The 14,107-nt window shown below is 45.4% G+C and overlaps 1 pseudogene; it reads left to right on the top strand.

The window, feature by feature from the left end:
* Positions 1-900: 900 nt before the first annotated feature.
* LOC118632955 lies at positions 901-13,509 on the top strand (annotated as a pseudogene).
* Positions 13,510-14,107: the final 598 nt, after the last annotated feature.

The raw sequence follows: 14,107 nt of genomic DNA on the forward strand, positions 1-14,107 counted from the left end.
ATTCAAGAGGAAAGAGCAAATTGATATAGAAAATGCTTTTCCTATAAGTAAAAACAAATAGAAATAGGAAATGTACTTGCAACAGAAAAATAAGTCTGAAATATTAGAATATTTCAGAACCAATTCAGATATAAGAGGAAAAGGAATCATTTTAAAAATCACTCCTTAAAAATCTTAAGGCAATCTATATATTTTGTTTTCATGGGAGAAGTTCTTTCTTACATGACATTTCTACCTCCCCTCAAAAAAAAAAGAAAAAGGAAAATGATTACATTTTAGCTTATTTAAATTGAAATGCCAAACAGGACACAATTTCTTTTGTGACTATGAAAAGAAACAAGAATGCAAAATTTACTATCTCCAATTTTTAACTGTATTGAACAGCCAGCTCACGTTGAGTTGATAACACTATTAATTTCCATTTCTTTAATGTCTCTAGAGGAGTGCCTGTTAACATTCAGTTCGATGCGTATATTTTACAGATTCTTATTAACATACTAGGAAAACCATTAGAAAAAGTTACTTCTGAATTAAGCTTTTTGGCTGACCCTAGAGAGGGTGGGGCGGTCTCAGCACCAGGAGATGCCAGGACGCTGGAACGTGGGGGTTCGTGCGCTGCCCCCACAACAACAGTAGAAAGAAAGTCCCCTCCGGTGGAGCCAGGAGTGCAGGGGAAGCAGTGACCCTCCCGGAGTGGTGGCCCGCGGCTGTACACCTGGGCAGCCCAGGGTGCATCGCCACCAGGTACGAGGAGGAGGGGAACCTGGCGGGTACCCTCCGCGCCAGCAACAGCGAGTCCGCCAGCCGAGCTGCAGAAACGGTTCTATTAATAGCCGGGAGCAGCCAAAGTCTCCGGAGGGAAACGTTCATTTCTTTTCTTTCCCAACATTTGTCTTAAACATGGACAAATACACCGCCTCCCGGGGCAGTGCTGGTTACCTGGCCCACAGAGGGCCTTTTGCTCCAAGACGTGTTTGCTGCTCCCAACCTCCCAATTCTGATTCACTGCGGGGCAGATGCTTAAACACAGGACCGTCCAGCTGCTTTCTCCGTGGCTGTGCCGGAGATGCTGTTCCTTATGTGTTGGGTGTTGATGTTGAACACGCCCTTCCAGCACATTCAAACGCTGTGCCGGGAGGGCCGCTCCTTGCCAGGAGCCCGCGGGGGGCGGGCGGAACCCTGATCAGCTGGTCCAGCCTCAGACACTCAGTGAGGCCGCCCATCACTGCTGGATTCATGCTGGCCCGTCTGTCGCCGCCAGGTCTCTTTCTGACCCGGTACCATACCCGAAGAAATTCTCTTATCGATGAGGAACGGTGGGAGATCATCCAGCACACTATCCAAAGGAATGCAGGCTTACAGCCTCTGGACGGGATCGGAAGAAACCCTTGCTGATTATCAGCCAGTGCATCTGGTAAACCCCGGGAACTGAGAAGAGACTATGAGGAGGAGATGAGCAAGGGGCAGGCAGGGCTAGTGAGGGAGAAGCAAGCAAGGCCAGGAGAGAACACAACTGCAGGAATTATTGGCAGAGAGGGAAGAAGAAGAAAAAGGCAGGGAAAAGGAGAAGAGAGATGGAGGGACAGCTCCAAAGTGATGAGGACCTGCAAGAAAGCATTAACATTAGCAATTTTCTGTGAGGGAAACGTCTCGGCTTCTCCCATGAGTCCCAGAAACTCTGAACCAGTCTCAACCAAGTTGCACAAAAAATAAAATAAAAGGCAGACACACAAATACTGGAGATATTCAGAAGTATTTGTCACCTGTCTCTCAATCGGGGTCAGCATCACTGTCTGAAGTTGTACAAGAAGACAGAAAAGCCCTGGCCGGTTTGGCTCAGTGGTTAGAGCATCAGCCTGCGGACTGGAAAGACCCGGGTTCGGTTCCTGCTAGGGGCAGGTACCTCGGTTGCAGTTTGTCCCCAGCCCTGGATGGGTTGTGCGGGTGGCAGCCACTCGACGTGTCCCTTTCACGTCGATGTTTCTGTCTCTCTCTCTCCCTCCCACTCTATCTGAACAAAATATCAAAAAATGTCCTCAGGTGAGGATTAAAAAAAAAAAGAAGACAGGAAAGACTCCATGTCGAAGGGCACTGACAGTAGTGATATAAAGAGGCCTGTGTGGCAAGAAATGCTAACCCTGTCTCCGCAAACATGCCTTGACATCCCAGAACAAGGTGCAAAGTCTTCAGCTGAGTCACCTGTGCCTCAGTTATGTGCCAACAGTATAGGATGGCGCCTTGAAGGAGAGAAGTCAAAATGAGACCGAACAATCATGATAAAGAGTTGTGTGTCATACATCATGAGGGACCTGAAGGCACAATTCCCTGACCTACAGAAGCTGCAGGTAAGCCTTGTGGCAAAACAGAGAATGGGTGCACTATGTCGGGTACAAGAGAGATACTTGGAAAGAACATGGTTGAGACAGAAAATGAAGAGTCTCGCTACTGATCAGTAAAGAAGATATTTCCTAAAGAAATAACCAGCAGTCTTCATTTGAAGCAGTCAGGGATGCGTGCTTTTTGGCAAAAAGAAGTAAAATGTTCCCCAAATCTTTCTCAGACCAAGAGGAATCAAATAAACTTTACCCCATAACTGTTAGATTTGGAATGCCTACTTTTATTTTTTTTAATCCTCACCCTAAGATATTTTTCACATTGATTTTTAGAAAGAGTGGAAGGGAGGGAGGGGGAGAAAGAGAGAGAGAGAGAGAAAACAAAACATCGATGTGGGAGAGACACATTGACTGGCTGCCTCCCGCACGACCCTGATCGGGGCCAGGGATTGAACCTACAACCCAGGTATGTGCCCTTGATGGGGAATCAAACCCAAGACTCTTCAAGACCCTCTAACCACTGAGCCAAACTGGCCAGGGCTCTGATGCTAATTTAAAACTTACTTTGCCTTTTCTCAAAAGGGGGTGGGGGTGGGCAGGGGATTGCTTCCTGACTAATGATTGTTCTGAAATAAAGTGTAGTCAGAAAGTAACAAAAATTATCTAAAATAGACTAAAATTTACTCATCAAACTGATATTTTTCTAAGAGCAATTTCACTTTACATTTTAGGGAAACTATTGTTGGAACTTCAATTAAAAGTTATGTCATTAAATATTCCTGAAACAGCCCTGGCTGGTTTGGCTCAGCAGTTAGAGCGTCAGCCCGCAGACCAGAGAGACCCAGGTTCGATTCCCACTAAGGACAAACTCGGTTGCAGTTTGTCCTCAGCCCCGGTTGGGGTCATGTGGGTGGCAACCAGTCAATATGTCTCTCTCACATGGATGTTTCTCTCTCTCTCTCCCTCCTGCTCTATTTGAAGACAAATTACAAAAAACAAAAACAAAAAAATAGCTTCCTGGAACAGTTCATGGCCAAAAAGGGATAAAAACAGTGTGATGTACACAGAGAGAAATATCAATGTGAGAGAGAAACATCAATCTGTTGCCTCCCATCCACATCCCGTCCAGGAATCAAACATGTCTTTTTGTTAGAAACTAATAAATATTTTGTGTCAGCCATTAAAAAAAAATTACTTCTGGCACACTCCTAAATGAACCACAGAATTTTGTAAAATAAAATTTGTTCTTATTAGAGGTTCACTGAAAGAAAATTCATGCCTTTACTCAAGAATATACCATGTAACTATTAGTAATAACATAAAAACCAGTCATCTGAATTATCAATGCCTGTGGTAGGTAGGGGCGTGTGAAACCACAATTTGATGAATATTCTAAAAATATACTCCGATTTTTAAATTTGTGTGCTACTCAACATTTCTCCTATTATTTCCAGTACCATAAAACAATTTGAAATGTATAATAAACCTCAGCAGGGTGTATTTGGTAGTATCGTTTGGGCCCAACTTGTCAAAATGTGAAGACCTTAAGAGGTGTGTCATTACAAGAAGGCTTTCAAATATCTGTACTAATCTTGTAAGATTAATTTTCATCTTAGCAGGAAGTCTTATTTTTTAGTACCTAGAATTAATTAAATTGAACTTCCATAGTCCAATAGAATTTATAACCTGGCAAACCACGGAACCAGTCCTAAGGTTAGGAATTTAATTTCAAAGTCTCTGGCACCTAAAAAAAAAGGCATCCAACGAATACTTGTTGAAGGAGCAAATGGGGTGGAGGGGTACCTCCTTGACAATAAAAGGCTGATGTAACTCCGAAGTGCAGACAATGAATGCTATTCTGGAAAATAACTAAGAATATTCAGATTCACATTTCATTGTGTTACAAATGACATTGACTTCCACAGATAGTGTAATAAAAGAGACAAAATTCCATTAAAGGTTTATGATAGGTTTTCTGGGACATTTAGTCCCAGAGTGAGATTAGTTACCCTCAAGACAGTAAGTCATTAAATGTTATTATTGGATTTTCATCTGTGTCTTTAGTACAAAGAAAGAGGAGAGGAAAGGTGAGAAATTAAAAATTTCGACCAACATAAATGATCTTCTCCCCCCAAATTCTGAAACTTCCTAAAAGAAAAGCAGTCAATAATTAAAGACTCCAATCAATCACAAACTCTGAAACTGAAAAAGAATCAACACCAAAATTTCTCAAACTGAAGAAAATGATGCTCATTATAGTGTTTTCTGAGAAAACAGGTAATGTTAGTGCTCTGGGTCCCCATAAAGGCAGACTTCAATTCGTCTCCAACACACTACTCAGTATACTACAGTCATTCAGCTAACATTGCTCAAGAGACTGTATTTGCCAACAGGTAACAATTTCAGGGTCAGTCTGTGAATTCAGTATTGTTGAATTTACATTTATATACTGTCAGAGAGTTGCTACGAGAAAAAGGCTTCATCAATGTATGGCAAGTCCATTTAAAACTACAAAAATTGCCCTGGCAGGTTTGGCTCAGCGGTTGGAGTGTCAGCCTGTGGTCCAGAGAGACCCGGGTTTGGTTCCCCCTGGGGGCACATACCTCAGTTGCAGTTTGTCCCCGCTCTGGTTGGGTCGTGCGGGAGGCAGCCACTCAATGTGTCCCTTTCACTTCGATGTTTCTCTCTCTCTCCTTCCCACTCTATCTGAACAAAAAATGGAAGGATGTCCTCGGGTGAGGATTAAACTAAATAAATAAGTAAATAAAACTACAAAAATCATGCCCGGCTGGTGTGGCTCAGTGGATTAAGCATCATCCCATGGACTCAGAGGTCCCAGTTCCAGGTTGTGGGCTTGATCCCCAGTAGGGAGCGAGCAGGAGGCAGCCAATAGATGCATCTCTCTCACATTGATGTTTCTCTCTCTCTCTCTAAGAAATCATTAAAAACATATTTTTAAAACTACAACAATCTGACTTCCAGTCAAGATGGTGTAGGTAAACAGGGTACTGACCTCCTCCCACAAACCACATCAAAATTACAACTAAACTACAGAGAGCCATCATTGAGAACCGCCTAAAATCGAGCTGAATGGAAGTCCTACAACTACAAAACTAAAGAAGAAGCCACATGGCCCTGGCTGGTTTTCTCAGTGGTTAGAGCGTCGGCTCATGGACTGGAGAGTCCCAGGTTCGGTTCCCACTAAGAGCACGTAACTTGGTTGCAGTTTGTCCCCAGCCCCAGTTGGGGTCGTGTTGGTGGCAGCCACTCGATTGTGTCTCTCTCAAATCGATGTTTCTCTCTCTCTTTCTCCCTCTCTCCCTCCGGCTCTATCTGAAGATTAATGCAAAAATGTCCTTAATGCAAAAATGTCCTCTGGTGAAGATAAAAAAAATAAACAAAGCCACATGGAGACTGGTAGGAGGGGCAGAGGCAGGGACAGGCTGGTCCCACACCCATGTGTGGCAGATAAAAATCAGGAGGGACACCTCGGCTGTGTCGGTCCTCCCTGAGGAGTAAGGGGTCCCTGTCCCACACTAGGCCCCCAGCTCAGGGTTCCAGTGCCAGGAAGAGAAGTCCCCATCACTTCTGGCTGGAAAAACCAGGGGGAATTCAGGCTGAGGGAGGCTGAGACTTCTGGAGTCCAGGCAGTTTCTCTTAAAGGGCCCAAGCACCACTTACTTGGACTCGCTCCCTCCAGGCTCCAGCGTGGGGGAAGCAGCTTAAAAGGCACCAGAGACATACTGGGAAGAACTGAGTTGTTTGGCACCAGGGAGAGAGGTGAAGAGGCAGCTTCTCCCAGACAGACGTGCTGGCAGAGGCCATGGTTCTTTTGGTGACCCCTTCCCCCATGGGGCAGGCAGACAGGCACCACATCTGGGACTCCAGAAACCTGGCTCACACACTGATGATTCCCCAAGGCCCTGCCCCACCCAACTTTCAGGCCCACCCAAGCTATTTCCAGTGGCTTTACCATAGGATTTGCCTATCTTTTCTCCTGCTCCAGATTTTCCTAAATTCTCTCAAATAATTATCATCTGCCTCAGTGAGCCCCATACCACTTGCTAAGTGGCCCCAGGCCTGGCACCACAAGCAGCCAGCCTTGATTCACAGGTTGGCTTTGCCTGGGTACCTTCAAGCCCAGCACCAGAAGCAGCCATCTGCAGATTTCTTTGTAGCTTATGCCTGGTGGCCCTTGATAGAACACAGGCAGTGGCTGACCCTGCCCCAGAGCCAGCACACCCAGTGACCAGCTTCAGACCATGTCGAAGCACCACCACCCAACCATCTCCACAAGTGACACATTCAAGGAGTGGACTCAGTGGGTACCAGAGCCCTGCTGAAGTAAGACTTGCTCTGTGTGGTGGGCCCCTGCACAGCTGATCATCCAAGGTAGTCAGAGGTCAGGGTTCAGTGGGCACAGTCAGTCATTGCAGCTGATCAGCCTGAGTAAATCCCTCCCACTGATGTGCCAACAGCAATCAGGACTCAATTACAACAGAGGGGTGGACAGTCTACATGAGGGGAGCACCTTGAGGGCCCAGCTCGGGTGACCAGGGAGGCTGTGCCACTGGACCTACAGGACACCTACAACAATAGGCCACCCTACGAAGCTTAGGAGACATAGCAGCTCTACCTAATACATGGAAACAAACACATGGAGGCAGCCAAAATGAGGAAAAAAGGAAACATGTCCCAAATAAAAGAACAGAACAAAACTCCAGGAAAAAAAAAAAAAAAAACTAAATGAAACAGAGATAAGTAATTTAACAGATGCACAGTTCAAAACATTGGTTATAAGGATGCTCAAGGAACTTAGTGAAGACCTCAAAAGCATAAAAAAGGACCAGTCAGAAATGAAGGAGGCACTAATTGAAATGAAGAATAATTTATAGGGAATCAATAGTAGAGTAGGTGAGGCCAAGAAGCAAACCATCGATTTGGAATATAAGGAAGCAAAAAACACCCAATCAGAACAGCAAAAAGAAAAAAGAAGCCAAAAAATGAGGATAGTATAAGGAGCCTCTGGGACAACTTTAAGCATACCAACATTCTCATCATGGGGGTGCCAGAAGAAGAAGAGAGAGAACAAGAAATTGAAAACCTATTTGAAAAATAATGACAGAAACCTTCCCTAACTTGGTGAAGGGAACAGACGTACAAGTCCAGGGAGCACAGAGAGTCCCAAACAAGATGAACCCCAAGAGGCCCACACCAAGACACATCATCATCAAAATGAAAAATATTAAAGACAAAGAGAGAATCTTAAAAGCAGCAAGACAAAAGCAGTTAGTTACTTAAAAGGGAGCTACCATAAGACTGTCAGCTGATTTTTCAAAAGAAACTTTGCAGGCCAGAAGGGAATTGCAAGAAATATTTAAAGTGATGAAAAGCAAGGACCTACAACTACGATTACTCTATCCTGCAGAGCTATCATTTAGAATTGATGGACATAGAAAGATTTTCCCAGACAAGAAAAAGCTAAAGCAGTTCATGACCACCAAACCAAGATTATATGAAATGTTGAAGGGTCTTCTTGAAGAAGAAAAAGATAAAAAATATGAACAATAAAATGGCAATAAATACATATCTATCAACAACTGAATCTACAAACAAAATGAACAAGCAGAACAGAAACAAGACTCAAAGATAGAGAGAACGTTTTGTTGGTTGACAGATGGGAGGAGGGTTGGAGGAATGGGCAAAGAAGGTGAAGGGATTAAAAGTGCAAATTGGGCCCTGGCCGGTTTGGCTCAGTGGTTAGAGCATTGGCCTGCGGTCTACAGAGACCCGGGTTCGGTTCCCGCTAAGGGCATGTACTTCGGCTGCAGTTTGTCCCCGGCCCTGGTCAGGTCGTGCGGGTGGCGGCCACTCGATGTGTCCCTTTCACGTTGATGTTTCTCTCTCTCTCTTCCTCTCTCTCCCTCCCACTCTATCTGAACAAAATATCGAAAAATGTCCTTGGGTGAGGATTAAAAAAAAAAAAAAAGTGCAAATTGGTTGTTAGACTGAGGAACCTCAAAGAGAAGGGGGAAGGGAGTTAGGAAGAGATAAACCAAAGCACTTATATGCATATACGCATAATCAATGGACACAGACAATAGTGCATGGAAGGCAGGAGGGGGACGGGAGGAGGGGGTCAATGGGGAAAAAAAGGGGGGACACCTGTAGTACATTCAACAATAAAGATAAGCTTAAAAATAAATAAATAATAAAAATTAAAATGTTTTTATTGATTTTTGAGAGAGGAAGGGAGAGAGAAATAGAAACATCGATGTGAAGAGAAACATCCATTGGCTGCCTCCTGCACGCCCCCTACTGGAGATTGAGCCCACCACCTGGGCATGTGCCCTGACTGGGAATCCAAAGGGGACCCCTCAGTCCATGGGATGACGCTCAATCCACTGAGCTACACTGGCCAGGCAAAACAATAAATTTAAAAAAAAACCTACAAAAATCTATAAAATACATAAAAATAAATATAGGGTATATAACTATTCCAGAATCTAAAAAAAAGAAGTCATTGTATATAGAAGTTTACAGAGTGATAATGCTGGTAACCATGAAGACTTTTAATACAGGATCGCCGGGTTTTCTCATAACCGTCACCGAAGTGGTTTTATGAAAGCAGCAGCATGTACACTCAGACATTCTCATCAGATACGCACTGGCCCAACTAGAGAGGATTTGGAGACAGAAAAGTGGAGACTCAGGACATACCATAAAGGTATTTCATGGAAAAAATATGTTAGCCTGGCTGGTGTGGCTCACTTGATTAAGCATCATCCCACGCACCAAGAGGTCACTGGTTCAATTCCCAGCCGGGGCAATGGGTTCCGGGCTCCATTCTCAGTAGGGGGTGTGCAGGAGGCAGCCGATTGATATTTCAATCTCTCTCCCCCTCTTCCTTCCTCCCTTTCTAAATTCAATAAAAACATATTTTTAAAAATGTTAAAACAAAAAACTCACGACTCAGAAGGAATCGAACAAGTCATTGGAAAAATAAGATCAGATACTGATGTTCTTTTCCAATAAATATATTGAGAATAAGGATCTTTGGAAGAGCCCTGGCCGGTTTGGCTCTGTGGTACAGCGTCGGTCCATGGACCAACGAGTCTTGGGTTCGATTCTGGGCAAGGTTTGTCCCAGGCCCTGGTGGGGGTCTTGGGAGAGGCAACCAGTGGATGTGTCCCTCTTGTGTCAATGTTCTCTCTCTCTCCTTTTCTCTCCCTCTCTCTCCTTCCCACTCTATCTGAAGATAAATAAAATAATATCCTCAGGTGAGGATTTAAAAAAAATTTTTTTAAAAGAATGTTTGGAAGAGACGTTAAGAGAATATCCATTCATTCTATTCCCCAATCTTAAACTACACAGATTTAAACAGCAAAAATTAGAGGCAAATTCATAGAGAAAAGAGAACAGAGGCTAAAACTTTGTGATAAAACTTACTGTTTTGACCATTTTTTACGTGTACAGTCTCATGGCATTAAGTACATTCATACTGTCGTGAAACCATCCTCACCATCTGCGGGGGAGAGACTGTTCCATAACATGAGCACTGTCTGACCTGAAAGCTGGACCTCGGCCAGCACGGAGGTTGCTTTCTGCCAGCCCCCCTAGACCAGCCCCCCTAGAATTCATCTGATCATAATCGATTATTCATTTTGACATAAATCAGCACTCCTCTCTCGCCTCCTGCTACGTGCTGCTTCTAGGGACAGATTGTTGTTCTTATCTGGTCAAGAATGCAAAGTAATTTCCTGTAACTGGTAGCATTCACATAGTAACACCCACGACTATCGCACCCTTTACCCTATATAATTCTTTGGCACCTGCCAAGTGGCAGGGATCCATTTCCTCTTGCAGCCGCCCAAGACATGGCTCATCTGAAAGTTCCTTTTAATAAGCTCTATTAATTGTCAGACTGGCCTGGCCAGCCTCTTGCTTCCGTGTTTCCCTGCCCTGAGCTTACCGAGGTAGATTTTCAGACTCAGGCCTTTTCCCTGGGTCTGTGTGTACCTACATCATCATCTCTAGAACTTTTTTCATCTCTTTTTTTTTTTTGGTACGTGCCCCTAGCGGGAACCGAACCTGGGACTCTTTGGTCCGCAGGCCGACGCTCCAACCGCTGAGCCAAACAAGCCAGGGCACTTTTTTCGTCTCTCAAAATTTGAAATTCTACCTGTTAAACAATAACTGACCATTTTACACCCTGCGCCCCCCCGCCCCCCCGGCCTCTGGTAACCACCATTCAACTCGGTCTCTATGCATTTGGCTATTATAGGTACCTCATTATGTTATATATATTTTACCACAATAAAAAATTTTTAAAGAAAAAATAAACTATTTACTCCTTTCCATTACAATTGCACTTGCCTGGATAGTCCACTATCTTGTCTTACGTAGCTGATGGCAGCAGCTTCTTCATAACTGGCCCCTCCCTCTGTTCCCACTCTGACCTGTGACCCACACTGTCCACTTCCACTCTGAGATCGTCAAAGGTTTTCCAGTTCCTACAGAAACACATACAAAACCCTAGGATCACCTCAAGGCTCACATGGAGTAAACCACCAGCACCCTCCCAATGTATTAAGATGCCGCTCCAGAGAATGACACGCTTGGGCAGGGAAAAAGAGAAAGACCCCACACCAAAGCCTAAGAGACATTCCCACTAAATGCACTGTGTTTCGACATGAACTGTAAAACACATTCCTAATGTTACCCACTCGGTCTCTGAACCATGCACAGCCACAAAGAAGGTGACTTGTCCTCATTTTAAGGGGCTAAGAAAGCATAACCAAACAACTCGGCAGAAGTCCCACTCGCACAGGTAAGCTAGCTTGATCTAAACGTGCTGAAACCAAAACTGCGCCTCATTCCCTGCACCCACCTGCCGGCATCAATGACAGCACCACCGTTACCTGGAACACCCACTGAATCTTGGCAGGTGACTGTCCTCTCAGGCAGTCCCCATGGAACAGTAAATGCTGGAAGAGAGGGTCTCCCATGCACCCCATTTGACAGAGAATGAAACTTCCGGCTCACTAGGACAGCTGAGCTGAGCGAGGAGTCAGATGCTGTGCTGAGGACTCGGAGAGAAAACACTGCCCGGAAAACGTTTTACATAAGAGCACAACAATGGTTTATAAAATATCTACAATGTAGGGAGGGATGTACCAGAGAAGGAGCGGCAGTTGGGGAGAGCTCCAGAGATCTGCGAAGGGTCCTCTAGACTCGAGAGTCTAGAGTCTTCGGCACAGGGCTGACTTCTGCCTGCACAGGAGGGAGCTACCGAACCTCGGGGAAAACCAGGAAGAAGTAGGGTGAACACATCTAAACAACCAAAAGTACAGCCCGGCTGGTGTGGCTCAGTGGTTGGACATCGTCCCATGCACCAAGAGGTCGCCGGTTCAATTCCCAGTCAGGGCACATGCCCAGGTTGTGGGCCTGATCCCTAGTGAGGGCACGCAGGAGGCGGCCAATCGATGTGCTCTTTCATCAATGTTTCTCTCTCTCTCTCTAAAATCAATAGAGAAAAAAATATTTTTTTTAAAAAGTACTGACACACAAATGGGCTTTGAAAAGCCGCATGCTTGGTGGAAGAAACCAGGGACAAAAGGCCATATATTCCATTTATATGAAATATCCAGAGCAGGCGAGTCCACGCAGAGAGAAAGTAGATCAGAGGTTTCCAGGGGTGTGTGGGGGTGGGGGTGGGGCAGCAGGGGACTGACTACTTAATGGATGTGGGTTTCGTTGGTAGTGATGAAAATGTTCTGGAACCGGATAGTGGTAATGGTTGCGCAATATTGTGCACATACTAAGGATTGCTGATGGTAGATTTTATGTTCTGTTTATTTTACCCGAAGATATACAGAAAGCTGAGGCAGACTCTGAAGAAGCTAGAGGCTAGAAGCGGTCAGACCACACTCAGAGCTGGGCAGCCACTCTCCCTTGAAGGCAGATGGGAGGCGACCGCCGTGCGTCTCACAGGTTTGTGATGACAAGTTTTCCAGTACGTGAGGTGATCATCCCTCTCCCTATTCACGCCTCCTGCAAGGATCTTCTCCAATCTAAGGAGCTAGCTGTCCTTCCAAGGAAGATGTTTCAAGAGACTCCAATCTTTATCTTTGAGTTTCCAAAGGGGAGGTCCCCTTGGCATAAATACCAAAGATTTTGGAAGGGTGCAGTCAGAGTTACACTCCCAGCCTCCGGGGTTCAGTGTTGGCTTAGATCTTTAGGAATCCTGTACCTGGTATGGAAAAGGGGTTGAGAGACAGCGATAAAATTATTTGCTGAAAGAACTGGAATTCTCAGCTTTATTTGAAGTAGTAATTCAATGCAGCCATGACTTGTAATTTTCAGGAAAGGGAAAATTACTACCTGATTTTTGAGGGCAAAAAGAAGTAAGAAAGAGATGCCAGATGGATTTGGAGGTTCCAGAGGGCACTGTGACCTCCCTGTGGCGTCCTCTGCAGCTGGCCTGGCACAGGAGTGACCCGTCGGAGGTAGAAGGAGAAGAACACCAACACCCCACTGTTCCCTGCAGCCCCAGAGAGGTGCCGGAGAACAGCCAGCGTCCCCCACGGCCCTGTAAAGGAGGCAGTTTGAGCTGACACAGAGCCAACCTCGAGAAGCCCTGTAGTCAGGGACAACGCAGCGGCACCCTGATCTAATCACTGTCCCAGAATAAACTGGGTGCAGCCTCTTGGCAGATGTCAGATTGGACAGAAATCAGCCCAGAACCAGCTCCCCCTCCACTGCACATGCCCAGACAAAGGAGGAGGGAGGGGGAGCTCAGCAACCCCGACTGGCAGACATTACCCAGACTGAGATTAAGTCCTCACACCCCACAGACATTCTCTAAAGAAAAAGTACATCGATTCATAGGAAAACAGAGTTGTGTGTGTGTCTGTGTGTGTTTTCTGTAGGTGTTATGGTACCTATCACAAAGGCAGTCACGGCTTTTCACACCGTGGCCCAGCCTACCTTTCCAGTCTCCTCTTCTGTCGCTTTCTACCCCACACTCTGAAATTCCCGCAGCGCCAGACTGCCCAGCAGCTGGAAACACCCCGTGTGCCCCTATGCTTTGTCAGCTTGCCTGTGACCAGTTTCTAAATGGCCATATGCCTCCCATGAAGAGGTGAAGGTCTATACCGCCTCCTATGGCATCTGAGCTAGTTAACCTCAGTGCCTCTTTTGTAACCAATAGGGTGAGGTGGAAGTGATACTGTTAACTTCCAAAGCTAGGTAAAAAAGATGCATGCAGCAGAGGCAGCCAGTCTATGTTCTGCCCTCACATCGATGTTTCTCTCTCTCCTTCCCTCTCTCTTCCTCTCTCTCTGAGATAAATCAATAAAACTGCTTTTTAAAAAATGCATGTTGTTTCTACCTGGTTCTCTGGGAACACTCGTTTTTGGAGCCCTGAGCCGCCAGGTTAGACATCTGGCTAATCAGAGGGTGTCATTCTGTGAGGAAGACCAGGTCACACGGAGAGGCCTTGGTCAGGCATTTCTGCTGAAAGCCCCAAATGAGGTCACATCCAGTAGCCAGGGTCAACTGCTAGACATGTTAGTGAAGATGTTTCCACGTAATTCCAACTCCCAGTTGTGGGGTCACCCCCAGTCTTGATGTCTCCCTAGTTGAGGGCCCCAGATAGTGTGGAGCAGAGATGAGCTGTCCCCACTGTACTGGTGCTGAATTCCTGATCACAGAATCTGCTAGCACAATGAAATGATTGTTTTTTGCTACTAAATTTTAGGGCAGTTTATTAT

Source organism: Molossus molossus, unplaced genomic scaffold (genome assembly GCF_014108415.1).
Source record: "Molossus molossus isolate mMolMol1 unplaced genomic scaffold, mMolMol1.p scaffold_m16_p_18, whole genome shotgun sequence".
NCBI classification, from domain to species: domain Eukaryota; kingdom Metazoa; phylum Chordata; class Mammalia; order Chiroptera; family Molossidae; genus Molossus; species Molossus molossus.